This window comes from Channa argus, chromosome 9, assembly GCF_033026475.1.
Source record: "Channa argus isolate prfri chromosome 9, Channa argus male v1.0, whole genome shotgun sequence".
NCBI lineage: Eukaryota > Metazoa > Chordata > Actinopteri > Anabantiformes > Channidae > Channa > Channa argus.
The window spans coordinates 1,442,471-1,470,425 of record NC_090205.1 but is presented as its reverse complement, the minus strand read 5'-3'; the positions used below and the strand labels follow the sequence as shown (position 1 = coordinate 1,470,425).

At 40.2% G+C, this 27,955-nt stretch overlaps 1 long non-coding RNA gene across 1 annotated transcript; it reads left to right on the top strand.

Annotated features, from left to right (window-relative positions):
- The first annotated feature begins 187 nt into the window (after positions 1-187).
- Positions 188-27,955, top strand: LOC137132476 (uncharacterized). Its single transcript, XR_010915124.1, has 2 exons — positions 188-1,922; positions 27,802-27,955. It is a non-coding gene; the product is annotated as an uncharacterized lncRNA (long non-coding RNA).

Genomic DNA, 27,955 nt, shown 5'->3' with positions numbered 1-27,955 from the left:
ACACAAAAAAGTGTTTTTCATTTTAAACAGTTAAACTATAAATGTTAATTGGAAGTTGAAAAAGGAAGAATGTCGTTTAGTTTTCAGGGAGGAGCTGAGACAGACTCTGGGTGGTTTGGAGGTGCTTCCAGATGACTGGACTACTACAGCTAATTTGATCAGGGAGACAGGTAGGAGGGTACTCGGTGTGTCATCTGGAAAGAGGAAAGCGGACAAGGAGACTTAGTGGTGGAACGAGGACGTTCAGGAGTGTATACAGAGAAAGAGGTTAGCTAAGAAGAAGTGGGACACTGAGAGGACTGAAGAGAGTAGACAGGAGTACAGGGAGACAAAGAGATAGAGCCAGACAAAGAGATAGAGATGGAAAGGATGTGCAGCAGGTTAGGGTGATTAAAGATAAGGATGGAAATGTATTGACAGGCGCCAGGAGTGTGATGGGAAGATGGAAGGAGAACTTTGAAGAGTTGATGAAGGAGAAAATGAAAGGGAACGAAGAGTAGAAGAGGTGACTGGTGTGGAGCAGGAAGTAGCAAAGATTAGTAAGAGTGAAGTGAGGAGGACATTGAAGAGGATGAAGAGCGGAAAGGCAGTTGGTCCTGATGACATACCTGTGGAGGTATGGAAGTGTCTAGGAGAGGTGGCAGTAGAGTTTTTGACTAGTTTGTTTAACAAGATCTTGGACAGTGAGAGGATGCTGAGGACTGGAGGAAAAGTGTACTGGTACCAATTTTTAAGAAAAAGGGAGATGTGCAGAGCTGTGGCAACTACAGAGGAATAAAGCTGAGTCACACAATGAAGTTGTGGGAAAGAGTAGTGGAAGCTCGGCTAAGGGCAGAGGTGAGTATTTGTGAGCAGCAATATGGTTTCATGCCTAGAAAGAGTACAACAGATGCAGTATTTGCTTTGAGGACGCTGATGGAGAAGTACAGAGAGGGTCATAGGGAGTTGCATTGTGTCTTTGTAGATTTAGAAATAGCGTATGACAGGGTGCCGAGAGAGGAGCTGTGGTATTGTATGAGGACGTCTGGAGTGGCAGAGATGTATGTTAGATTGGTGCAGGACATGTATGAGAGCTGTAAGACCGTGGTGAGGAGCTGTAGTTGTGACAGAGGAGTTCAAGGTGGAGGTGGGTCTGCATCAAGGATCAGCTCTGAGCCCCTTCTTGTTTGCTCTGGTGATGGACAGACTGACAGATGAGGTTAGACAAGAATCTCCCTGGACTATGATGTTTGCAGATTAAATTGTTATTTGTAGTGAGAGCAGGGAGCAGGTGGAGGAAAATCTAGAGAGGTGGAGGTCTGCTCTGGAAAACAGAGGAATGAAGCTTAGCCGCAGCAAGACAGAATACATGTGTGTCAATGAGAGTGACCCTGGTGGAACGGTGAGGTTACAGGGAGCAGAGGTGAAGAAGGTGCAGGACTTTAAGTACTTAGGGTCAACGGTTCAGAGCAACGGTGAGTGTGGAAAAGAGGTGAAGAGGCGAGTGCAAGCAGGTTGGAACGGATGGAGAAAAGTGTCAGGTGTGTTGTGTGATAAAAGAGTATCAGCGAGAATGAAAGGAAAGGTGTTCAAGACGGTGGTGAGACCAGCGATGTTGTTCGGCTTAGAGACAGTGGCACTGAAGAAAAGACAGGAGGCAGAGCTGGAGGTAGCAGAGCTTAAGATGTTGAGGTTCTCTTTGGGAGTGACGAGGATGGACAGGATCAGGAATGAGGACATCAGAGGGACAGCTCAAGTTAGATGTTTTGGAGATAAAGTCAGAGAGGCCAGATTGAGGTGGTTTGGACATGTTCAGAGGAGAAACTGTGAATATATCGGTAGAAGGATGCTGAGGTTGGAGCTGCCAGGCAGGAGGTCTAGAGGAAGACCAAAGAGGAGATTTATGGATGTAGTGAGGGAGGACATGAAGTTAGTTGGTGTGAGTGAAGAGGATGCAGAGGATAGAGTTAGATGGAGGCACATGATTCGCTGTGGCGACCCCTGAAAGGGAGCAGCCGAAAGGAAAAGAAGAAGAAACTATAAATGTTAATAAATTATTTTCTTGTGCTGATAAAGGGATGTTTGCAGTAGTAATGTTTCCTGACTCAGCCAAGTACCAGGCAACAGTATTAGAATCATCACAGTAGTTTTATTGTTTGCATTAAAAGGTCAAATAAAGGTTTTATAAAGTGCTTTAAAGGTGATTTCAAAATATTGAGATGTATATCGTGTATCACCTGTAAATTGTTTAAGATATCACAATATTGTTTATTGCCCAACAGTACTCCATAGCTGTTAAATTTGAACCCATGACCTACTGGCTGCCAGGTTATATTTGTGCTGCTCAATAAAACATAAGATATAATTTGTTAATCTAACTTAAGTTTCAACATATCCATCAATTACTACCAAATCTTGGGTAACATGCAGATTGTTTCAATGTCCACAAGGAGGCAGTGTAACAATTCTGTAAAACTACTGCTTTGGATCAGACTAAACCATCTGGGTGGGAGCAGGTCTACAATCAGTTTATTCAGGTTAAACCCCTGGATAAAATATAATTATATGAATTTTGAAAGTCACGTGACAGAACATTTAATATTCCTGTTGCTGCCGCCCATCCCCAAAAAATAAACATTGAATTTACTTTCTGCAGTCAATTACTTTTAATTACTTTTCCTTAGAAAAAGAAGTCCATATTTGATTAAAGTTTTTGTTTCCATCAATCAATTTTATCCAGGAAAAGTAGCAAACAATATTGATCTTATCTTATTTTTCCCTGATAAAAGAAAAGTCCTGTCAATCACATGACTTCACTGTCAGATTCATCAGTGATGTCAATGAGTGAGTCAATGAATTATAGTGATTCCTGCACGTAACAAAAGTTTTCTGAATTTTATTTACAGATGATGTTTTTAATTATTATGAACAAATTCAGAATATATAAGAGTGCATCCAACTTCAGGAACATGCACACAGAGAAGGAAAGTCCACATAAAATAAAAAGGGAAATTGGATTTTTATGCACTTTCTTGTTTACTTGATTACACATTTAGAAAATTAATTTCCTTTTTTGAGGCCTCTGAATATCAAAAGATAATTCTTATCATAAAATGATTTTAATTCCATGATGAGAACTAAAACTGGAGCCTGTGTGAAACTTTAAGTTAAGTTAACATAATGCAGAAAAAAAACTAGCATTTCTTTGGAAATTATAATGGTAGCAATTCAGACTACAGGCTCTCAAGATATAATTATTTCACCCAAATGTTGTATTAATAAAGTTCTAAATGGGTGCATGTAAAAACTGTCATAAGGAAGATAATAAAGAATATTTAACATAATATTTGTCACATTCAGCTGGTACAAATGTTTCTTTATTATCAAAAGTAAAAAAACACTGGTCAAGCAGTGCTAAAAAGAAAGTTATAATAAAATACTAAAAACCTTTATCAGTGCAAACGTTTGCATTCTCTTTGATAAAACCTACAGGTAAATACTTTCATGATCTTGTGTGTCTGCAGTTAATTCTTGATCAGTGGCACCAGGTCTATTAACTTGAGCTTGCACTTTAAATTTGCAAATGGGTGAAAAACAGCTTTCAGAAGACCTTAAATGAAATTAGAATATCTTCATAAAGCTGAAGATAATATAAATATTTCATAGCATTTAGGGAAACCAGTGCCAAGTGTAAAGACCATAATCCAGAAATGAAAGAAACATGGACACACTAAGACTTTTTCAAGAATTCGAAGTTCAAGAAAAGTATAATGAAGTCTTTATATCCAACTGGACAAAAAATTAACATTTCTGCAGTCAAGAGTAATCTGCATGAGTCTGGATTGTTTGAGCTGGGTTGCTTACTTCTAGACATAAGGCATGCTCCAAGTATGCCAGGAATGAAAGCACGATATTATCCAGCCATCCAAAGAAAGCGACTGACCTCACGGCACGTTTGGGGAGCTGGGGAGCTGGGGAGCTGGGGAGTCGAGGATGTCTAGCAATACCATCTTCTTGTAGAGACACATCAACAACCAACCGTTAACCATGTGGTTGTAATTGGTTATAGTTCCATTGATCTTCATTGGTATTTAAAAACAAAATTCCTCTCGTGTCAAAGGAACATGATCAAGCATTTCTACATTCACAGGGAAAGCAGTCTGACAATGGACATGTCTGCATGAGGAAGACAAGGTTTGATTTATGCTTTTATCATTCACTGAAACACACCCTATGATTCTGCTGGTGTGAATCCATTGCGGCTGCCCCTTGATTTTGAATGCTGTCCTGGTCCACCAGCAGCATTTGAGTTGGTGATCTGTATCTGGGTTCTCCACTTACGGTTTTTAATTGTGGACCAAAACGTAGTCACCAGGTTTCACAGTATGTATAGGAAAAAGCTCTTCACCTGGAAAAAGAAGAGACAGTATAATCAGCTGAGAATACATTGAAACAAAAAAGAACAAACATTTAACATATTCTTGTTGCATTTGTCGTAACTGTGTTAAATCAGCTTCTGATTTCCTCCTTACTCAGTGCTTCTAAAGAAAAAGGGTTTACTTTATATGGTGACACACCAGTGGTTTTACTTTAATTCACTATATTGACAAAAGCACTAGTGGCAATGCCTCATGCCAATTCATTTGCCTAAATCCAACTGACTTAATGAATCTTTTCTTAATTGTGCGATTCATGCGTCCTACTTGTCCCACAGTTTGTGGATGATATGGAATATACAAATTACAATCAATAGAAAGCAGATCCCTGCAATTTAGTTACATTTCTGTAAAATGGCTGCCATTATCCAAAACAACACCCTCAGGTACTTCAAATCTCTAAATGATATGTTCCATTAAATATGTATTAACAGTTTGGCCATTTTCCTTTCTAGCAGGAAAAGACTCGGGTCACTTTGAAAATCTATTTGTGATGCATTGAGTAAAATCAATCTGTAGTTGGTGAAATGTCCCACTAGGTGGAGGCAAATGGTCATGCTGACGCCCCTTAAAACAGCTGCTCAAGAAAGCTGGTGCTGACCCCAAAAACATTAAAGGACACCTTTACTGATTTCAACTTGCTTTTTATGGTTCTAGTTTATGTAGTACATGTACATATTAATGCAATTTAACTTCCCATTGACTTAAAATATGTCTCTACTTCTAGCTGAAAAATGCCTCCATATGACATTGGAGGAACCTTCAATTCAGATTACGTCTGAACATGGTCGACCTGCTCCTCCAGAACTTCTCCAGATGACATCATCTGAACTCCTAATGATATAAAGCTCTTTCAGGTTTTTCAGGTAAAAACAGAGATATTTTAATTTAGAGAAGTCAGAGGCAAATTAAAAGCATTAATGTACATTTATAACCTAAACTAAAGCCATAGAAAACATGTTAAAATTTGGTGAAGTCACTCTACATCAAGCACAGATAAGAAAGCACTTACCAAGTTGTCTGGTCTGATGATCTGCTCCTATAGTAAGATATAAGGACCATATTACAATGTGGCTTGATTTAAAGAAGTGTCATATTGAGCATAACTCAATGATAATATTGAATAAATTGAATAGTTCACCAGACCACAGAATTTCCTTGTTGGTCTTTGGTCTCTGAATGTCTTTGATAACCTTTACCCTCACAGGGGACAAGAAATGATATCCATCACCTGATGTGTTGTTGTTTCTTTGTTGCTCTGTTCTTTTCACTTTCCACTCAACCCAACCGGTCAAGGCAGATGGCTGCCCACCCTGAGCCTGGTTCTGCTGGAGGTTTCTCCCATTAAAGGGAGTTTTTCCTCTCCACTGTTAACTAGGGCTTGCTCAAGGCGGAATTGTTGGGTTCTTTCTATACATCTTTATAGTCTTGACTTTATTCTGTAAAGTGCCTTGAGATGACTTTGTTGTGAATTGGCGCTATATAAATAAAGTTGAAATGAATTATGAGTACAATTTTTAGGGGGCTGTAAAAACGTTACTCAACATTGGCCTCTCCTGCATGGTGTTAGTGACTTACGTAAATGAAGAGAAAGTGGATCTGAGAACTGGTTCTGATTTTCTCACAGCTGTTACATTCTAAGGCAGAAAGAAACATCTGCACACAACCTTGAAGAGAGGATTTTGTGTGAATGCAGCTGATGTTCACACATCTTTCTCTGATATGTCTGTGTGTGTAGCCTTTGATCAAAGGGACACACTGAAAATGATTATTTGCAGTACACTTTTATCTGGTAGCCTATATGGTTCATTTCTGTATAAAACCAGTTCATTAACAATCAGGGATTAACAGTCAGCATGACGGTGCAAGAAGGCACAGAGGCCCGAGGCTCTCCCATTCACAGCAGCTTTTTATCATACGCATGTTCGAAACTTATGGAAATACGGAAACATTATTCAGATTTTTTTTTCCTTCCTTCATAAATGGACTATTTGACACACTCAGAACTTATCCAAGTGGACGATACTCGGACTGAAAAAGAGGAGTCCACGGAGATACACATGACAGAAGCGAGGTAAACAGGCAGGCTGCAGATTCAGGCTGCAACAAGCTCCACACAGACCAGCTATTGCCAGTTTAGTTCTAGTCAACGCTCGCTCTCATCAAAAAATTGATGATTTGAGACTCCGATTAGTGAGTAACTGATGGGACAGCTGTATAACAATTATTACTCAGACTCAGGCTTCATGAAAACATCCCAGATGCAGCTGTGGAACTACAGTGCTCCTCAAAACTAGCAAAACAAAAGGGGGCTTGTCATTGACTTCAGGAAACACAAGAACACATGGCAGTCTGGTGATCAAAAGAGAAGATGTGAAACAATGCTGTGAAAGCATTGCTGGAAAGATAATTTTGTGGTACCGAAACGTGCAATGACAATAAAGAATTATCTTATCTCATCTTATCTTATGTTCTTTTGGTGCCGTGTAGTCACAGAATAGGTGCCCCATAGTTTAAAAACGTTTAAAAAAGTTTAAGTTTTGACTGTGTTGCCTGTAATTGCAATATTATTTATTAGCACATATCAATTACATATCACATAATGTTAGAATACATGCTAATTAGTTACCAAATAATTAACAGTGAAATCATTTTAAGATCACAGGTTGTTACCTACTTCTTTCCCAAACACTTCATTCTCTAACCAGGTAGTTACACGTATGTAATTTCAAATACAGTAAGAGCACGACATTTTTACAAAAATGTACCCTTTAAATTTTTTTTATTACATGGTGAGTAACAGGATGTTATCTAAAGCATTGCCCAAACTTCTATAGTAAGGAAACCAGTCCTGCCTCTCTTAAGTTGACTGAATAAACAAATCTCGAAGAATGTTGTAATATTCCACGGACCTTACAATTTAAATACCATGTAAACTTTACAACATGAAACCGCGTTTAAAAAATGTCACCAAAATTTTGGAGGATCTGAAAAATTCTTTGTCTCCTGCTCTGTTTCATGTCCTACCGCCTGTCTTTTGAATTCCTCTCCCTGTTGGGACTATTATCGACCAACATTAAACCACCTAGTCTGTTACCACCTGCTTTCACTTCACTTCATTTTATTTCTTCAATATAGTTCACATGTAAGGGTCTGTTGAAGAGTTTGTTCACATTTGAGGAAGAGAGACAGAATATAAAATGTACCAAATTCATCCTAGTTGTCATTTTCAAAGTTTAATTCTTATTTAGTTCTGTGTAACAAAGGTCACTGTGGTGCTTGTGAAAACAGACACAGGGGAAAAAACCAGAAGCTAAATGAGAAACAGGACAGACTCAGACTGGAAATACACAGGTTAGATATCTGCAGCAGGGAGTGTGTATGACTGGTTACTGATAATAAGCACCATCACTGGAAATAATTTAGCATCACTTCAATCAGGAGAAAATCCAATAGATTATCTGACAGTAACAACTTTAAGAACTGCACATTTTCACTGTTTGGATTTGTGAATTCACTCACTGAAGAACATGAACCAGTGAATTTCTTTGTCCATAGAGCAGATCACATTTCAGTCACTGCACAGTCTCTGTTTACAGCATGTTGGTCTCACGGGAGCCAGGCTGCAGTATCTGAAGAGAGAAAATGAGTCTGATAGCTTTTCTAAACCAGGGGTAGAACAAGCCGTAGATCACAGGGTTCAGACAGGGGTTAATGCACAATAGAGAGAAACCAACAGTTGGTAAATCACCAACAGAGTTAGCTGGTACAAAAGCACAAGAGAAATATGGGCAGAAACACATTAGGTACACAACTATAACAACACCCAGAGTCCTGGCTGCTTTCAGCTCAGATTTCTTACTCATTACAGTCCCTGAATGCTGGAGTGTGACGGCTGCAACATGAGAGCGCATGGCACGAGCCTGAGACACAGCCGTCACAAACACTCTCACATACAGAATTATGATCACAGTAACTGGAGCAATAGATGATAAAACATTGTCAACAATTCCTGAAATGTTGTCAGTGCCTCCCACACACTGTCCATAGCAGGATCTATACAGGTCTGGTTGAGTCAAGAAGTCCTTTATAATCGGACCATTGTAGACAACAGAACAGGTCCAACACACACAAACACACATTTTAACTCTTTTAACAGTGACTCTGGTGGAATAATGCAGAGGGTCACAAATAGCCACATAGCGGTCGACTGATATAAGAATCATGTTTCCTATTGAAGCACCGAGAATGATTGTGGCCACATAAACACGTAGAGAACACATGCGGTCACCAAGAAACCAACAACCTGTTTGTCGCTGAACTTCTACCAGTGTCACAAGCCCCTGGAGAAAGTCTGACACAGCCAGAGAGAGGATGAGGAGGTTGGTGGGTGTGTGCAGCTGCCTGCAGGAAGACAAAGACATTTAATGTAATACAAGACATTAATGTAAAGTGATATGTCTTACATGTGGCACATCTGGACATTTAACATTCAAAAACATTGTTAGCAAAGCAGAAAATACGTCTGGTGTCAAGATGTGAAGTTATTTACACACTAACTCTAAGTAACATTTTCTTGTAAATTGGACTGTTCACATTTATAAAAATAATCAATTGTAAGTTTTGCTGAGTTTATCTCTGCCTGAAGTGGGAGACTGAGATGATGACGAGCAGGTTGAGAACCACAGTGAAAACACAGATGAATAACAGCAAATACATGAGGACAACATCAGCCTGTTGGAGCTTTGGTTTCCTGCAGGAGGCATTGAATAGTTCTGGAAAGCAGAGCTCTGCTCTGTCCTGGTCCTCCATCCTCAGAGAGAGGAGGAGGAGAAGCTGCAGCCCTGACAGCTTCTGACTAAAACTCTGTCACACGAACTGATTTATCAGTTTGCAACTTGACCATCATTCTCTCACTCTCTCGCGTGTGCTAATTAAATCATATCCTCATTTTCGTCCCTTTCATTTTTCTCTATCTTCTTCAGTTGTTCTATTTTCTCAACTTTTACTCACAGTTTTGATGGTATTATAAGTTGGTCTCTGCCCTTTTTGGAGACATATCACAGAGATTGTTTGTTCAGTTTAGTTTAGTTTTATTTAACAAAATAGCTTTAGAACATACTAAAACCATAATTTTTACAATATTCATTAAAAAATAACAAAATGGTTGTTTTTATCACAGTACATTCAATATTCAATATCAACATTATTTATTTATTAGCTATAAAAATACCACTTTTAAAATAACAACAATTGTGAATTAATTTAAAGTGACATACTACCATTATAATCCCACAACTAACAGCATTTGGTGTTTTGCAAAACCATCCAGCTGGTCAGAAATGTGTAGTCTAAATTTTACCCTACAGTAGAACCTATCAAACAAACTGAACTAAAAGAAAAAAAAATAAACAAAAAAAGAAATGAAAAATCATAGAGCTCAGAAACGTTGAAGCATAAGCTGCAGCACTCCTTCACCATCCATTCAGAGAGAGAGGGAGAGAATTCAATTCAACTTTATTTATATAGCACCAATTCACAATAAAGTCATCTCGAGGCCAAAATTAGATGTATAAAGAAAAAACAACAATTCCCCCTTGAACAAGTCCTAGTTAACAGTGGAGAGGAAAAAATCCCTTTAATGGAAGAAACCTCCAGCAGAACCAGGCTCAGGGTAGGTGGCCATCTTCCTTGAGCGGTTGGGGTGAGTGGAAAGTGAAGAGAGAAAAGAAAATGACTCATTTACTCATTGAGCACTTGATAAAGTCAAGTCTGGAGGTGTCAATGAGAAATAAATCTTTAGTATGGTGGGCAGTGGGTAAGTATCTGTGTAGGTAACTAGATTATGAATGATGTAACTGACACAGGGGTAAGGACCACTGTATAAGACCATGCTCAATAGGAAGGATCAATGATGGCAGCAGCGAGCCTCTAATCAGTAAGCTCCTCCGTGGCTTTAGGTTTAGGGGAAGACACCCCAGTAGGCTTTTTGCTTAATTACCATGTCATGCATGACACAGATCAGTTAGCACATCTGTTTGGCCTAGATCTATATTCCTTCAGGTATAGTGGGTCAGTCGACTGCTCGAAGATTGTTGGGAGTAAACAACAAAGTTGCTCTGTCTTCCACTATTGATTGAGGTCTGTCTCTTTGTTAAAGTAGGTGATATCTTTCATGGAACATAAACAGCAACTGATGCTGAGTCAGTTGACACTTGCATTACATGACTATTCAAAAGAGTTCAGGCTGATCCCCACTCAGTGATGATGGTTGTCTGTAGCTCACAGATGTGAAGCAGTGTCATTCAATGACACTACGACAACGAATCAAAATGCCCGGATTGTGTGGATTTATGAGAAGGAGATTAAGACAGAGAAAAAGAGAGAATATTTGTAGAGATTTATTTGAAAAATCGAAGGAGCAAAAAAGTGAAATAGGTCACTCGTGTGGGAGCTGTTTGATTCGGTGCAACCCACTTTAATGAAATGCATCATTTGGGATCTGTACAGTCTTCTTAGGAAATATCTCTCCATCCCTGCAACATCTGTTCCCTGTAAGAGAACATTCTTCAAAGCTGGAGAGACTTTAAGCAAAATAAGAAACTGATTAAAACCCAAAACATCTTCTATCCAAAGCGACTTACAAGTGAGGTACAAGGCAGCAAAAATCTAAGTCAAAGAGAAAACATCAAAGCAAAGTCTGGTCAGAAAAGTGTTCACATTATATGAGATGCAAGTGCAAGAATATAGGATTTACAATAGTCACATCCAGTTTATTCACACACAATGTTATTCTGAAAATGAAAGAATGAATGAAAGACTGATAACACCCATTTCCACCCAAGCCAAACCGGCACTTGCCACCACACATTTTTTTTCGCAGAATTATTAAATGTAGTAATTCTTCAAACTATAGTACGTTCTCCACATCTTTGACTCACTCTCTTTTCTTGAGATCTACACACATTTCTCCAGCAGGTGTCGCCAATGTGGTCATTCAAATGTTTCTAAACACTGAACCATTTTTTGAATCAATTGCCTTAGAAAGGCTTGATTCTTCCATCATTATTTCATAGTACTTACAATAGGACCTACCAGGTACAGCTATTAGAGATTTAGGTTTAGGGGTGACAGAAAGAACTGACTACAAGGAAGTGGGGACCGCACCAAGGCAGAAGTGAAAGGTTCAGTTTGTAGCTGTGGAGGCACAAGGTTTCTTACCATGTTCGGTGGAAATGATTTGTGGGACCACCAGATACGACTAAGATCGCCTCTACATAGACCTATGTGTGAAACATGAAGCTCTAACCCTTTTTTAGGCTTTGATTTATTTGTTTTCAAGATTGAAGAAAAAAGTAATAGAATGTTTTACAGTGAAAAGTCAGACAGTTTTTGAAGTTTTCTCTCCTTGAATCTGCACATGAATTTAACTTAAAAAGACATTTTTGATTTAATATTAAAACCTCCAGGTGGTATTAATGTTTTGGCTTATTGATGCAAGGTCTGTTGGAGTGTTTGTGCACATTTGAGGAAGAGAGACAGAATGTAAATTGTACCACATTCATCAAAGTTTGCTAATTATTTAGTTCTGTGTAACAGAAGTCACTGTGTGGTGCTTGTGAAAACAGACACAGAGGAAAAAACTGTTTGTAAGCAGAAGCTGAATGAGAAACAGGACAGACTCAGACAGGAAATACACAGGTTAGATATCTGCAGCAGGGAAAGGGGGCGGCTTTAGCTCAGTTGGTAAAGGCAGTCGTCCACGGATGAGTGGTTCGATCCCCGGCCCTGGCTATATATGTCGAAGTGTCCGTGGGCAAGACACTGAAGCCCTAACAGCCCATTCCCCTCCCCAGCTGTGCAGTGTCGGTCCAAGCCCGGTAGAAATTGGGGAGGGTTGCGTCAGGAAGGGCACCCGGCGTAAAACAGAAACAACTGGCAAATCAATATGCGGACAATGATCCGCTGTGGCGACCCTGAACTCACGGGATAATCCGAAAGGACAAAAAAAACAAAACAAAAACAAACACAAAAAAAAAGGTATCTGCAGCAGGGAGTGTGTATGATGAGTTACTGATAATAAGCACCGTCACTTGAAATAATGAAGCATCACTTCAATCAGGAGAAAAGAGACAGAAAGAGACCAGCGGCTATACGTAAAGCGCTATTAGAACTGATTTGTACATACGAGATACAGTAATATGGACAGAAACACATTAAGAACACAAGTACAACAACACCCAGAGTCCTGGCTGCTTTCAGCTCAGATTTCTTACTCATTACAGTCCCTGAATGCTGGAGTGTGACGGCTGCAACATGAGAGCGCATGGCACGAGCCTGAGACACAGCCGTCACAAACACTCTCATATACAGAATTATCATCACATTGATTGGAGCAATAACTGACAAAACACTCTCAACAATTCCTGCAATGTAGTGAATTATAACAACACACTGTCCATAGCAGAAATTATTCATACCTGGTTGTGTTAGTTCATTTTTTAGAATGATGCTGTTATACACAACAGAACAGGTCCAACACACACAAACACAAATTTTAACTCTTGTCACAGTGACTCTGGTGGAATAATGCAGAGGGTCACAAATAGCCACATAACGGTCGACTGATATGAGAATCATGTTTCCTATTGAGACAGAGAGAAAGATTGAGCTCACATAAACATGCAGAGAACACATGATGTCACCAATCAACCAACAGGCTGTTTGTTTTTGAGCTTCTAATATAGAATCAAGCCCAGTAAGGGAATCTGACACAGCCAGAGACAGGATGAAGAGGTTGGTGGGTGTGTGCAGCTGCCTGCAGGGAGACAAAGACATGTAATGTAATATCAGACATTAATGTAAAGTGATATGTCTTACATGTGGCACATCTGGATATTTAACATTCAAAAACATTGTCAGCAAAGCAGAAAATACGTCTGGTGTCAAGATGTGAAGTTATTTACACACTAACTCTAAGTAACATTTTCTTGTAAATCAGACTGTTCACACTTATAAAAGAATCAATTGTAAGTTTTGCTGAGTTTATCTCTGCCTGAAGTGGGAGACTGAGATGATGACGAGCAGGTTGAGAATCACAGTGAACACAGAGATGAAGAACAGCAAATGCAGTAAGACAGCATCAGACTGAGTGATCTCTGGTTTCCTGCAGGAGGCATTGAATAGTTGTGGAAAGCAGAGCTCTGCTCCGTCCTGGTCCTCCATCCTCAGAGAGAGGAGGAGGAGAAGCTGCAGCCCTGACAGCTTCTGACTAAAACTCTGCCAGAAAAACTGATTTATCAGTTTCTGACTTAACCTTCATCACTTTCTGTCTCTTTCATTCGTTGAATCACATCCTCATCTTCATCATTGCAGTTTACTTGCTGCATGGTTTTTATTGACACATCCCAGTGGGATCCTCTTACAAAACAAAGTATTTGTGAATAATGTCCTTTTACATTTTTGAACATTGTCATTGAACACTTGAACTTTGGAATATTGGAAACAACAACACATGTTTAAGATTTCTACTGTATAAACAAATGTGTTTTATCAATTATTTGATAGATAGATTTTTACTTCTTCTTCTGACTTCTGACTCAATGTTGACCGACACTTGAATACGTATTCTTTTATACTTGAGTGGCAGGTGAAGTGTCCACAAGAGGGTATTCTTACAAAATAACAGAAATTAAAAGCGTGTGTTCTACAATTTATACTTAGTGTCTGTAAATGGAAAGGCAACTTTTAAACGATAAAATGGGCCCAATTAACTTTTTCAGAGCCCTGCAGGAATGGTTCTCTGGCAGGATGCTCTGCTGAGGTGTGGCTACTAAACTGAACTTCACAGCAGTAGAGAGCACAAAATGACTTTGAGAAGTATGAAACACCTGGAGTTCTCTTGGTTTTTGCTCACATGAGGATGTAGCAGTGGTCATTTCAAAAATCAAATGGTAAATTGTTTTCGTAGCCAAAGAGTTTGTGCCCCGTGTGAAGTATAGCATTCTACCAAACGCAGACTATTATCCTTTTTTTAAATGTTATTTTTATGGAACCAGAAAAGTCACAGGTTAAAACCCACATATCAAAACATATAAAATCCATGTGAACATTAAGACAGGTATTAATGGTTGTGTTTCTTGTGTTTTCTTTTCCTTTTTTCCAATTCAATTCATCTTTATTTATATAGCGCCAATTCAAAACAAAATTCATCATAAGGCACTTTACAGAATAAAGTGAAGACTATACAAGTATATAGAGGCAACTCAACAATTCCCCATTGAACAAGTCCTAGGCAACAGTGGAGAGGAAAAACTCCCTTTAATGGAAGAAACCTCCCGCAGAACCAGGCTCAGGGTGGACGGCCATCTGCCTTGACCGGTTGGGGTGAGTGGAAATCTACTCCACAAAAGTCTTTAGAGAGCCTTAAAATGCACTCACAACATTGGTAAAAGTTGTCAGGGGAATATATTGGGTTATCAACAACATGAAAATGTTTAATGTTAAAGAACACCAACAGAAAGAGTTTGGTGTCGGTAAGCAAAACACCAAATGCTGACATTCAGAAAGATGTTGAGGGCATGCAGGTTGACTGTGAGGCTTAGAAATGACAGACAGACCTAGGACCTTAGGAAGTGAATGTCTGGGTAGAACACACAACCTGTGATATGTATTATGTGACAGTACTTATGAAATTGCCTTTGACAATTTATAAAGCCAAAAAGATTGATCAAACTTGGTACTATGATTATTTTAACTCATGTGTCTTCACTTATTGAGCAGAGCCACCATCTAAGCTGAGCTTTCACTGAGATGCACTGGTCACTGTGGGCCACCACCAGGTACATGACTTACATTCTTAAACTTGACTTAAAAATGACTTTTGTATTTTTCTTGTTTCAGACATCTCGAAATCTTGAGCTGAAGGACCAGCCCAGCTTCGATTTAAAAGATTTCCAAGGACTGAAGCTCAGCCAAATCCCTCCACTGTTTGACACAAGCATTTTATGTCAAATAACCACATATAACTATTAGGTACAGTGGTTGAAATACACTATATTGCCAAAAGTATTCGCTCACCCATCCAAATAAATGAATTCAGGTGCACAAAGCAAGTTCCATAAAGACATGGATGATTGAGTTTGGTGTGGAAGAACTTGACTGGCCTGCAAAGAGTCCTGACCTCAACCCAATAGAAACCTTTGGGATGAATTAGAGCGAAGACTGCGAGCACTGTGTATTATGTATTTCATAAACACACTCCTAAACCTCGTGGAAAGCCTCCTCAGAAGAGTTGAAGCTGTTATAGCTGCAAAGGGTGGGCTGACGTCATAATAAACCCTGTCGATTAAGAATGGGATGTCACTAAAGTTCATATGGGTCTAAAGGCAGGTGAGCGAATGCTTTTGGCAATTTAATGTAGTTCCTCTATTGTTGTTAGTGACATATTGGACTTTAGCTAAAATGTTTGGCATTATTTCCAAGTAAATAGAATAACTTGTAAAAGTTGTATGAGATGGTTTATTGACAGTTCTAATAAAAAGAGCTTTAAAATTGCTAATTGTACATCTACATGTTAGCACATAACACTTGTGTGCTTTTATGTGCATTCTAGTTTATGCCACAATAAATTGAACAATGTTCTCAGCCTGGCCACCCCTATGAAAAATGTCTGGCTCCATCACTGTGAACATGATAATTAATATGACTTGGGGGGGGTTGACTCATTTGGACTGACATATTCTTCCTACTGCAACCAAGTTTCAGTGAGACAGAATAAATCAAATAGATGATCGTTCATTAAGTCATTTACTAACAGATTTAGATGAGAGAGATCTGATATTTAATATTCCACATTTAATTTTGGGGGGTTTTGGTTCTGTATGTGTAAGGTAATAGTTTTAGGGTTGGACCCAATGAAGTGCTTGAAACAACTATTCAGTTTAAAATAAGGTTTATTATAAAATATAATAGTTGGCAAAACAGGTAAGTAAGTCCAGTAAGTCCTCCGACTCGCTATATGGTGCTGAACTCCAGTCTATGAAAGAGGACACGAAGATGAGTATCTTGACAGTGACTTGTGGGATATGGTATCTGAACATGTAAACAAAACTTACTAGTCAGTGGGAGGATGAGCCGAGTCTAGAGGAGAAGCAAAGTTCTTATGGGGAAGAGTGAAGTATGGTCCTGGTAGAGTAGACGAATCTTGAGTTGTGGCGAGGTTGAGTAACTTGACGATAGCGTAGGGAAATTCAAGATTCAAGATTCAAAGGGTTTATTGTCATATGCACAGATAGAATACATGTTTCCCTGTACAATGACATTCTTACTTTGCCCTCCACTCTAAATGTCACACAGTAAGTAAAATGAGAATTTACAAAAAAATAGAAATAAAATAAAATACAATTTAAAAAAAATAAGAGCAAACAAATAAGAGCAATAAGGCAATAAAGTGAGGTAGTGCCGTTCTCAGTGCAGTAGTGCAATTCTGAAAAAAAAAAATTTGTGTGCAAATACAAAATGTGATTCGTGAGCAATTGTTTCCATGTAAACACTTGTGTCCGTGTAACAGTTATGTTATGTTATGTTATGTTATGTTCATGGTTGCAAACTCCTGTCAGCTGTTTAGGAGTCTGATGGCAAAGGGGAAGAAAGAGTTCTTCAGTCTCGAGGTCCTGCATTTCACACTTCTGTACCTCCGTCCTGAGGGTAGAAGTGTGAACAGTCCGTGCTGGGGGTCGGAGGGGTCTTTGAGGATGGAAGCAGCTCTCCTGTGGACTCTGCGGTGGTAGATGCTCTGCAGAGAGGGCAGTGGAGTCTTGGTGATCTTCTGTGCAGTCTTCACCCCTCTCTGCAGGCGTTTGGTCCATGGCAGTAGTGCTGCCGTACCACACCGTGATGCAGTTAGTCAGGACACTCTTGATGACGCAGCTGTAGAAGTTGCTGAGGATCTTAGGCGAAATTCCAAACTTCCTCAGCCTCCTCAGAAAATACAGCCGCTGTTGGGCCTTCTTGACCAGCTGCGTGACGTTAGGTGTCCAAGTGAAGTCCTCAGTGATGTGGACACCCAGGTATTTAAAGCTCCTCACCTTCTCCACTTCAAGCTCCCGGATGAACAGTTGCTGATGCGTTCTCCTCTCCTTTCGCATGTCCACTATCGTTTCCTTCGTCTTGTCTGTGTTGAGGGTGAGGTTGTTGTCTCCACACCGTGACACCAGACTGGCCACCTCCCTCCTGTAGGCTGCCTCGTCACCGCCAGCAATGCGTCCTATCACTGCGGTGTCGTCCGCGAACTTCAGGATGATGTTGTCCTTGTGGGAGGCGACACAGTCATAGGTGAACAGGGTGTAGAGGATGGGGCTGAGTACACAACCCTGTGGAGTGCCAATGTTTGTGATGAGTCTGAGAAATGGTGGAAGGAGGGGACTCTAATTAATTTCTAATTAGAGTCTAATTAATTTCTTCAAGTTTAGATAAACGTTTTTGAACACTGTTTATGTTAATTATGGCAAAAAATGTACATTTATTAATTTGAAAAAAGAGTAAAATGTGACTGTTGGTACAAGTGGAGCTGATTTTAACCATTTTATGAGGTCACAGGTGGTCAGCCAATAATGAAACATCAGCATTTATCATTTATCAAAGTTGTGTTAAGCTTGTTGTCCTGGCAGCAGATCCTGAATTTCAAACCTAATCAGGACCAGGTTTATTTTCAGTTTCATTCAGTTTTCACAAGATAAACCCTCCTAAGGTTTTGAACGCGTAAATCTATCAAACTGTAGCAAATGCATCACTCACCTGTAGCCCAGTAAAAACATAAATATATTGAGTGATTGCATAGATTGCAGAAATGAAGTCATGTATGCATAGCTGGCTTGAGGAACAATGTGGAAACTGGATCTGGCAGTGGGGAGGAGGATGCTGCACAAACTGTTAAACATCATGGAGAACAGCTCACTTCCTCTTCACAAGCTGCTGGTCAAACAGCAGAGCAGCTTCAACAAGAGGCTTCTTCAAGTCCTCTGTGCAATGACCGTCTGCGGTGTCAGCAGACAGATCTTCAGCGTTTCATCACAACATCAATAACTGTAACATACAGCCACTGTTTCTGCATATGCACAAGTATAAACAGTATACAGCATTCACTAAAGCATTTCAATGGACAATACAGAAAGACATATTTGGGTTTTTAGGACTGTTCACCTCACTAAACTGCACCATGTACAGTGTATTTTTAGTTTAACTCTATACTGTATTATCATGTGTAATAGCTACTGCAACACAAAAATTGAGTAAAACTATGTCAAAATACATATTTTCTGTTGTAAAACAATTTCTATTTAAATCATGGGTTAAAATGTTTAAAATTTGTTTCTTTCTAACAGTTTATCCGTATATGGTATCTTTTAGAGGTGATCATGTAGACTTAATCATATAGATTCAATCATTTTCTTATTTTGCTTAAAATATCTCCAGCTTTGAAAAATGTTCTCTTACAGGGAACAGATGTTGATTCGTTGTCATAGTGTCAGTGAATGACACTGCTTTACATCTGTGAGCTACAGACAACCATCATCACTGAGTGGGGATCAGCCTGAACTCTTTTGAATAGTCATGTAATGCAAGTGTCAACTGACTCAGCGGTCCCAAGTGGTGAGAAACGATTACGACAGGAGCACGTGACATGGTCAATTCTATTCAATTCAACTTTATTTATATAGCGCCAATTCAAAACAAAGTCATCTCAGGGCACTTTACAGAATAAAGTCAAGATTATAAAGATGTATAAAGAGAACCCAACAATTCCCCCTGGAGCAAGCCATAGGCAACAGTGGAGAGGAAAAACTCCCTTTAACGGAAGAAACCTCCAGCAGAACCAGGCTCAGGGTGGACGGCCATCTGCCTCGACCGGTTGGGGTGAGTGGAAAGGGGAGAGAGAAAAGAACAGAGCAACAAAAAGCAACAACAAAACATCTGGCAGATTGGTAGGACCAGTAGCTTCACGCTGGAAGACACACAGCTTCAAAGCCGGGGGACACCTGCAGAAAGGGACAGAGAGAGGGGGACAGAGAAGGACAAAGACAACTATGGGAGAAAACACACAGAGTTAATGACATACAGTGGTGACAATTGCGGGGTGAGAGGAGAGGAGAGATGCTCAAGAGGAGGAAAGGACCTCAGTGCATTGGGGGGTGGGTCCCCCAGCAGTCTAAGCCTATGGCAGCATAACTATAACTAACTATATGCTTTATTAAAGTGGAAGGTTTTAAGCCTAGACTTAAAAGTAGAGAGGGTGTCTGCTTGCCGAATCTGGTCACGTTGCTACAGGCTCCAAAGCACTTTTGAAGCACTCGATGCGCTGTTTTGTTTCCGCCCATCACTACTCTGAGGAGAAAAGTTTGAAGTTATGTACTAGCAACCTGTATTATCAGTATTAATATTGTCAGTTACATAATATGCAAGTGTACAGATGTTTCCGATGGACTGAGAATTTCAGCTAGAAATTTATCAGGGTTTATCAGGAGAAGAGCTGCTCGTCGTTCCCATGAGGGTCAACCAAGCGAGGCAGCTAGCTAACCGCGCTAACCGCGCTGTGTTGAACTGTTGCCTATTGGGAGATACGAGACTTCAGATGGGCTCTACAGCTCTACAGACACTTGGTTCGTCGACAATGACAGAGGGAGTTGGAGGATTTGTTGGACATAACCCTTCGTTGTGAGAAAAGGTATTTCGCTTTTTTTAATTTAGTGTATTGCTCTTGTTGGAGGGAAACAACCACTGAGTTTTTGGTCACATCATGCAGACTGCACACCAATAGCCCTATGTGTGCACAGACACACCTTTTCCATGTGTTCTTTAGTGAGTAGTGGGAAAACACATTTTTAAACAGTTTAAATGTGTTTCTTATTGGATTTCACAGACATTAAAGGTGGAAACATTTATTAAAATATTAGTGATTTCCTGTTGTCAGATTTCTTTTTGTTGTACACCCTCTTAGAAATAGGGATGTGGCTGGCTTCAGAATTGACCAATCACATTCAAACTGACTAGTAGTCTGTACACACCTGACATTTATTAAAGTGACTCTGAATAAGTTCAACTTCTATAGTAACATTTACTCAGTTGCCTCTTACAGCAAAAGTCATGTTCTATCAAGAGCTTACAAAGCTTCAAATGGATCTCAGTGTTGGAAGGTAACAGTCAGGGAAAGGGTACAAAACAATTCCTAGTCATTAGATATAGCAAGTGTAACAGTGAAGATGGTCATCAACAATTGAAGTGACTTCATTAAAAACTGGACTAATTAATTAAGTAAAGACAAAAACTGGTCTAGGAGGCTGCCAAGAGGCCCACAAAAAGAAAGGAGCTGGAGGAATTTCTGGGAAGTGCTGGTTGTGTACTACATGTGACAACAGTTTTTCATATACCTGCGGTAGGGTGGCACAATGGAAACCTTTTCTTACAAAGAAGAACAACTAAGCTCGGGTACAATGTGCAAAAACAACAACAACAACAAAAAAAAAAAGTCTGATAAAGGCCTGTGGGAAAATGTGTTGTGAGGATGAAAACATCACTCCGCATGGTGCCACCATGCTGGTGGGTTTATGCTTTGGGGCTGTTTTCTTTTTTTTTACTGCTTTAGTCAAGCTTGAGGGAAATATAAACAATTCCAAATATTAGCCATTTTTGGCACAAAACCTTGAAAAATTTCACTGGCATGACAACAACACAAAACATACCTCCAAATCAACAAAAGAATGGCTTCAGCAGAAGAGGATGACCGGAAGAAGGCTGCAAACAAGAACTGCGAGGAAGAGTGGGCAAAGATTCGCAAGGCAAGATGTCCATTTAAGCTACCCCCAAAAGACTGAATGCTGTCATACAATCAAAAGGGTGCTTCAGCAAAGTTTTAGTTTAAGGGTATTCACATTTTAACCACATTTGAAAGTTTTTTATTTTATTTTTAACATTTAAAAGATTCAGTTTTTTTTATTAAATTACACAGATAATAGATCCCATTGCCAAAAATGGGGGCGGGAAAGTGGAAAAAAATTCTAAATTGATTTATCTTGATCTGATTTTTTTACATCTCATACATACATACATGAGGTGGTATAAAGCAGCAGTCCATCTCAGTGTGGTAACATGAACATAACTGTTTACATTGATTTACACTTTTGCACATACATTATTTTCAGAACTGCACTAGCAGGGAAACTGCACAATGAAAATGCTTTCTGTCTGTGCACATGAAAATAAACACTTTGAATCTTGAATCTTTGAATCTTGAATGACCTCAGGTCACCTGATCCAAAGTTAAAGGAGCCGCATATGCTGTGAACGCTCTTGGTATTTTTCCAACTGTTGGTCTTATTACTTTTAAAATAGTTTTTCTTATTTTCATACTTTATTTAATTATGGCTTTGCAACATGCTTGGTTGGAGATATTTGACCTGTTTGGCCTTATTCAGTGTATTCTGAGTCCATGAAAATTTTATTTTATGGTCTGTTCTCTGTAATAGCGGCATTAGAACTGGGGGCAACACAAATGAAATCCTGTTAAACTCCTTGGCCAACATCTGGTCGTATTTGTTAACATCTTTCACCAGCTCCTGCTCATCCTAGAACTAGCTTACAAAGCCTTGGATCAGCACACATGGACTTACAACCTTGATTGCTGCCTGGCTAGCATCACACTCAACTCTTGAGTGCATTCCATAATGTAAGTACAGCAACAGCAAAGACTCTGTCCCCTCTGAGCTTCTGCTTGGACCTTGGTACTTCCAAGAGAATCTGATCAGCTGAACTGAGGGGCCTGGAAGGTTTGAAGGGAAAAAGCAGCTCAGCGAGTTAATGGGGGGCCAGACTGTTTAAGATCCTTTTATTTGTTTTTAGCCAGAGTAGCCAGTGGAGAGATGCCAGAATAGGAGTTATGTTCTCCCTCTTGCGTACTCCAACCAAGAGATGAGCAGCAGCATTCAGAACCAATTGGAAATGTGCAAGGGAAGACTGGCAAACTCCAAAATACAGTCATTACAGTAATCAAGCCAAGATGTAATAAAGGCCCATGGGTACTATTTCAAAATCCTGCAGTGCAAGAAAGGGCTTTACTTTGTCAGCTGTCTGAGGTGGAAAACACTAGACTTCACAACTGCGCTAATTTGGCGATCCAATTTAAAACCACAGTCCATCTTAAAACCCAGATTTGACACTGTCAGCTTCTCATACAGGCCGAGAGGGCCTAAGTCAAACGGAGAGGGTTTACTGGAGCCATTTGAACCAAATATCATCACTTCTGTTTTGTTCTGTTAGGGCTAGCCAGTCTTTAATGTCATCAAGGCATAACAGAAGTGATTTAATAGAGAAAGTATCTTTTTTCTTCAGCACCTTATAGATCTAGCTGTCATCAGTGTAACAATGAAAAGAAACACTTTCTGAGGATGGAACCCAAAGAAAATGGGTAGAGGCAAAAAAAGAGAGGCCACAAAATTGAGTATTGGGGAATGCCATATAATAGAGGAGCCGAAGAAGATTCAGAACTAGCAAGGAACTAAACTGTTACAGAGCAATGCCATGGATGCCCACCAGGTGTTGCAGCCGAATTAGTAAAATATCGTGGTGTACTGTATCAAAAGCAGCAGTCAGATCTGGCAGAACGTGAATCATAATCACTAGCATCACTTGCCAGGAGGATGTCATTAAAGACCCTTAGTAGTGCTGACTCTGACTATTATGCAGGGATTTAAAACCAGATTGAAAGGCTTCCAAAAAATATTGTTTGCCCAGGAAAGATTTAAACTGCGCATAAACTACTTTCTCCAAGATATTTGAAATGAATGGCAACTTGGAGAAGGGCCTAAAATTAGCCAACACAGTGTGATCGAGGCCTGGTTTCTTAAGCAGGGGTTACACCACTGTATGTTTAAAGCTTACAGGGACAACACCAAGTCAGACTTATGTTAATAACTGTCAAAACAAACTGCCCTATACTAGGGACAACCTCGTTAAGAAAATGAAGAGGAATGGCATCTTGAGGGGAGCTAGGTGGCTTTATCTGGCCAATCAACTCTTCTAACAGTGAGAAAGTCACAGGCTCAAACTTGTCAAACATGGGCAGGCATGGGACACAGTCAGAAGGGTCAGAGGATGTCTGGAAATCCTTACTAAATCTGCTACCACCAGGCCCCACCTCCAGATATGCTGAAGATAATGGAACGATTAATAGAAGCTTTAGGAAGTACAGCCTTTTACAGACCACATGTTGAGCGCAGGAACACTTCGTTCACTCTGCGTGTGGAGATAAAGTAAAAATCATTCTGGTCTCTTTGGCCACACAATGAAACGTTTATTTAGCAAAAGAACAGCTTTGTCGGCTCTGTCCATCCGACACGGTCATTCATAACGTGACAACAGTTTTTATTCTTCTCTTCCCTAAAAGGTGTTTACCGTAATACAGGTAATGAGAAGGTACAGAACATTTTGGGTGTAACACTACCGTATACAATGAGTAAAGAGCGCATATGATGTACAGACCTCAACACCCCCACTCGCTCTTAGCTCATCAACTTAACACTTATGCACAAACATCTCAAGACTATTATATTGTCTTGATCATATGGTACATTATAGACATTCTTAAGTACCAAACATGTCTTCAGTAAACATAGACAACTTCAGTTTAGTGGCTGGTTTTGTCATTATGTCAGCAACCATCTTTTCACTTGGGCAATATTCTAGATTGACTCTGCCAGTGTTGACAGTTTCCCTCATAAAGTGGTACTTGATGTCAATGTGTTTACACCTCTGCCTGTTAACTGGGTTTCTGGCTAGTGCTATAGTACCTTGGTTGTCTTCGTACACTATGGTGCTTGTATATTCATACGAATCAATCCCTGTGAGTAGTTGTTCCAGATAGATGCTTTCCTGTATAGCTGATGCTAAGGACACATGTTCTGCCTCACAAGTAGACAGTGCTACTGTTGGTTGTTTCCTTGTTTTCCATGCAATCAGACCACTGTTTTTGCTTAGACTGATACAATAACCTGATGTACTGCGTCTGTCCGTAGTGTCTGATGCCCAGTCAGCAACACTGTACACTATTAGACCCAATTTTCCCGTCTTTCTCTTAAAGTACAAACCTTGTTTTTCTGTACCCTTAAGATATCTGAACACATGCTTCACTGTGTTCCAGTGGGCTTCTGTTGGTTCAGCAAAATGTTGTGACAGTTTACTGACCACAAAACTCAGATCTAGTCGGCTGCAAGTGGACAGGTAGATTAAGCTTCCCACTGCCTCCCTGTACATTCTTGGGTTATTCATTTTCTTTGCATTTTCTGTGAAGTCTAGTTTTAGTTCACATGGAGTTCCCCTAGGTTTACAGTCTTGCATGTTAAACCTGTTCAGTATGTTTGACACATATTTTTCTTGTGACATCTTTACTCTTCCTTCTGTCTGTTCAAAATCGATCCCTAAGAAGTGTTTCCGCTTTCCCATGTCTTTCATTTTGAATTTTTCAGTGAGCATCTTCTTTACATCTTTCAGTATGCTTTCACTGTCTGCTGCTATGATCAGATCATCTACCCATATTATTAAGATCACCTTCCCATTATTGTTCTCCCTTGTGTATACACAGTTGTCAGCTGGATTCTGTCTAAAGTTGTTTTCCACTAAGCAAGTGTGTAACATAACATTCCAATTTCTCCCTGATTGTTTGAGACCATAAAGCGATTTCTGTAATTTACATACAAGTTTGTCACCTGTTTTTGACCTTTTTTCGTAGCCTTCTGGTTGTTCAATGTATATTTCACAGTCAATTGGTGCATGTAGGTAGGCAGTTTTAACATCCATCTGGTGTAAAACTAAGTTTTCTTGAACTGCCTTCTGCATGACCACTCTTACACTTGTCATATCAGCTGTGGGTGAAATTGTCTCCCCATAGTCAGTTCCTGGTTTCTGACTGTAGCCTTTCGCTACGAACCTTGCCTTGTACTTTTCACGTCCATCAATGTCCGTTGTTATTGCGTAGACCCATCTACCTCCCACTGTCCTTTTCCCTGGTAGTAGCTGTGTGAGTGTGAAGGTTTTGTTCTCTTCCAACGAACTCATCTCCTCGTCCATAGCTCTTTTCCACTGCTGTGAGTCGGTTGATGATATGGCCTCCTCATAGTTCTGGGGTATGTTACATATCATTTTGTAACAAAAGTCAACACACATTTTAAGATTGTCCCCTGAGTACTCGGTCTCAAATTCCAATGGATGTGTTGGTTTCCTCCTAGTTCTTGGTGGGTTTCTTCTGATCATTTCTGTGTGTTTATCTGGGCATGTAGGCTCACTTTGTTCAGGTAAAACTTCATGAACATCCTTTCCATCTTTTTCCACCATTACATCATTTCTGTCTTGGTTTTGAACCACAGGATACACATTCTCATACCCTGTGTGCGATTCAGAAGTTTGTGTTTCCTTCTCTTCGGTCGATTTAGATGTAAATTTCACCAACCTGTGCTTCTGAATCTTTTCTGTGTCTGGGTAGTACACTAAGTAAGCCGGGCTGTTTTTATCATAGCCAATGAAAATACCCTGATCACATCTGGAGTCTAATTTTCCACTCTCTTGCTTGTAAGCAAAACATATAGATCCAAATTTTTGCATCTTGGATAAATTTAGCTTCTTGCCTGTGAACAACTCGTATGCTGTTTTCTTTGTGTACCTATTGTAGCACCTGTTCCTCACGTACGCTGACGTTTGCATGGCATAGTTCCATAACTTATTGGGTAATCCACTCAGGAAGATACAGCGTAAGGTGAAGGTAGAGGTGGCAAAGGCCAAACAAAGAGCATATGAGGACTTGTATGCTAGGTTGGACACTAAAGAGGGAGAGGTGGATTTGTACAGGTTGGCCAGAAAAAGAGATAGAGATGGGAAGGATGTGCAGCAGGTTAGGGTGATTAAAGATAAGGATGGAAATGTATTGACAGGCGCCAGGAGTGTGATGGGAAGATGGAAGGAGAACTTTGAAGAGTTGATGAACGAGGAAAATGAAAGGGAACGAAGAGTAGAAGAGGTGACTGGTGTGGAGCAGGAAGTAGCAAAGATTAGTAAGAGTGAAGTGAGGAGGTCGTTGAAGAGGATGTAGAGCGGAAAGGCAGTTGGTCCTGATGACATACCTGTGGAGGTATGGAAGTGTCTAGGAGAGGTGGCAGTAGAGTTTCTGACTAGTTTGTTTAACAAAATCTTGGAGAGTGAGAGGATGCTGAGGACTGGAGGAGAAGTGTACTGGTACCAATTTTTAAGAACAAGGGAGATGTGCAGAGCTACAGAGGAATAAAGCTGATGAGCCACACAATGAAGTTGTGGGAAAGAGTAGTGGAAGCTCGGCTAAGGGCAGAGGTGAACATTTGTGAGCAGCAATATGGTTTCATGCCTAGAAAGAGTACAACAGATGCAGTATTTGCTTTGAGGATGCTGATGGAGAAGTACAGAGAAGGTCATGGGGAGTTGCATTGTGTCTTCGTAGATTTAGAGAAAGCGTATGACAGGGTGCCGAGAGAGGAGCTGTGGTATTGTATGAGGACGTCTGGAGTGGCAGAGAAGTATGTTAGAGTGGTGCAGGACATGTATGAGAGCTGTAAGACAGTGGTGAGGTGCTGTAGGTGTGACAGAGGAGTTCAAGGTGGAGGTGGGTCTGCATCAAGGATCAGCTCTGAGCCCCTTCTTGTTTGCTCTGGTGATGGACAGACTGACAGATGAGGTTAGACAAGAATCTCCCTGGACTATGATGTTTGCAGATGACATTGTGATTTGTAGTGAGAGCAGAGAGCAGGTGGAGGAAAATCTAGAGAGGTGGAGGTCTGCTCTGGAAAACAGAGGAATGAAGCTTAGCCGCAGTAAGACAGAATACATGTGTGTCAATGAGATGGACCCAGGTGGAATGGTGAGGTTACAGGGAGCTTAGGTGAATAAAATGCAGGACTTTAAGTACTTAGGGTCAACGGTTCAGAGCAACGGTGAGTGTGGAAAAGAGGTGAAGAGGCGAGTGCAGGCAGGTTGGAACAGGTGGAGAAAAGTGTCAGGTGTGTTGTGTGATAAAAGAGTATCAGCGAGAATGAAAGGAAAGGTGTTCAAGACGGTGGTGAGACCAGCGATGTTGTTCGGCTTAGAGACAGTGGCACTGAAGAAAAGACAGGAGGCAGAGCTGGAGGTAGCAGAGCTTAAGATGTTGAGGTTCTCTTTGGGAGTGACAGGATCAGGAATGAGGACATCAGAGGGACAGCTCAAGTTAGATGTTTTGGAGATAAAGTCAGAGAGGCCAGCTTGAGGTGGTTTGGACATGTTCAGAGGAGAAACTGTGAATATATCGGTAGAAGGATGCTGAGGTTGGAGCTGCCAGGCGAAGAGGAGATTTATGGATGTAGTGAGGGAGGACATGAAGTTAGTTGGTGTGAGTGAAGAGGATGAAGAGGATAGAGTTAGATGGAGGCACATGATTCGCTGTGGCGACCCCTGAAAGGGAACAGCCGAAAGGAAAAGAAGAAGAAGAAGAT